This window comes from Microtus ochrogaster, unplaced genomic scaffold, assembly GCF_000317375.1.
Source record: "Microtus ochrogaster isolate Prairie Vole_2 unplaced genomic scaffold, MicOch1.0 UNK32, whole genome shotgun sequence".
Lineage (NCBI taxonomy): Eukaryota > Metazoa > Chordata > Mammalia > Rodentia > Cricetidae > Microtus > Microtus ochrogaster.
The window spans coordinates 3,036,201-3,038,129 of NW_004949130.1; the positions used below are offsets into that span (position 1 = coordinate 3,036,201).

The following is a 1,929-nucleotide window of genomic DNA, read 5'->3' on the forward strand; positions in this document are numbered from 1 at the left end:
ACACCATCTTAGCTAGGTGTACCTGACTTGTGCCCACTGGACTTGCGACACAATTGTAGCTCTGACTGTTCGAGAAGAGGCTTCATGCTTCCTCTGGCCAGAGCAGCACTCGCTTAGCATAAACCATCGAGACCAGACTTAATGTATTCATATGAGAAGATACAACTTTCTAAATGCTAAGCAGTCAGTTTTGTGTCGAAGATATCCCTGGTTTCCTTATTTTGTTTATTTTACTGTTTGCACATATGTGGTGTTGTAAGGACCACCGGCAGCTAAGACCCGAAATAATCACACAGAAACTGTATTAATTAAATCACTGCTTTGCCAATTACTTAAGCATATTGCTAGCTAGCTTAATGTTAATTCTTACATCTAGAATTAACCCATCTCCATTATTTTATATTTTACCGTGAGGCTTGTGGCTTACCGGCAGGGTTTCAGCATGTCTGTCTCTGGCAGAGGCTCCATGTCTTCTCTCAACTCCACCTTCCTTCTCCCAGCATTCAGCTTAGTTTTCCCCGCCTGCCTCTGTTCTACCCTGCTCTGCTATACGCTCAAAACAGTTTCTTTATTAACCAATGGTATTCACAGCATACAAAGGGGAATCCCACATCAATGTGGGTCAGAGGACAGCCTATCAGAATGGGTTCTCTCCTTCTACCGTGTGGGGCTCAGGGATTGAACTCAGATTGTCAGGCTGGGCAGTAAGTACCTTTGTTCTCTAAACCATCTCACCAGCCTGTTTTGCCCTTTTGAGACAAGCTCTTACTGTATAGACAGCCCAGCTCTGAACTCTTCAGCTTCCTGCTCCAACTTCCAAGCACTGGGATGACAGATGTGTGATTACCACGCCCAGCTCAGTCTTTTCACCTTTAACCCATCAATATCATTATATTTAAAGTGGATTTCTTATAAATAGCATTCCCTTGGGTGTTAGTTAAAATGCTTTTGATAATCTTATATTTTAAATATTTATGTTAACATAATTAATTGATTTTTTGAGTTAGTTGTCCAAATATCATATGTATAGTTTCTATACCTTTTTTCATATTCATTCTTGCTTTTGAAGACAGTCCCATGTAGCATAGGCTAGCTTCAACCTCCCTGAATTTCTAAACCTCCTACCTCCACCTCCCAAGTGCTGGAATTCCAAAATGTGGACCACCACACCTGGCCTGTGTTCACTCTCTGTCTTAGTTAGTGTTGGCACTATGGCCATGGCAACAAAGGAAAGCATTTAATCATGGGACTTGCAGTTCAGAGGTTCAGTCTGTTATCTTCATGGTGGGACATGGCAGCGTTCAGGCAGACGTGGTGCTGGAGAGGGAACTCAGAGTTCTGCATCTTGAGGCGCAGACAACAGAAAGTGGTCTGCCTCACTGGGTGTGGCTTGAGCACATGTGAGCCCTCAAAGCCCACCTCCACAGTCACACACTTCCCCTAATAGAGCCACTCCCTTTGGGGCCCGTTTTCTTTCAAACCATCACAGGTGGGGACCCAGCATTGAACACCTACAGGGGTGTTTCACAGTCAAACCAGGGCAGTCCGTCCTGGGATTCTAATGACAGGATCATTAAGGTCTTTGGATATTATCCTACAAGTTTCTGTTTATTTTTGTAATCTCTCTTTTTTCTTTCCTTCATTCAAAGCGGTGCATTTTTGTTGAACTGTTTTCAACTCCGTAGACTTTCCGGTGGTGTCTCCATTCTACTTGAATACAGATAATGAGTTTTGTTTGTTTCAGTTATTGGCTGTAGGGTTTTGCTGTGTTGCCCAGATGGCTTGTAGCACCTGGGCTCCCCCAGTTCTCCAGCCCCATGCTCTCAGTAGATGAGACCGTAAGCACATGCCTCTGCAGTCAGCTCTGCAACGGATTAAATTTTTTAGATTCTTATACTTTCTACCTCTAAAATATCTGAAGGCGTAAGT

The 1,929-nt window shown here is 43.5% G+C and overlaps 1 protein-coding gene across 1 annotated transcript in view; it reads left to right on the forward strand.

Annotated features, from left to right (window-relative positions):
- The window catches only part of Gpatch1 (G-patch domain containing 1), a 44,654-nt gene that overhangs the window by 32,681 nt on the left and 10,044 nt on the right, over positions 1 to 1,929 (forward strand). The window lies entirely within an intron of this gene.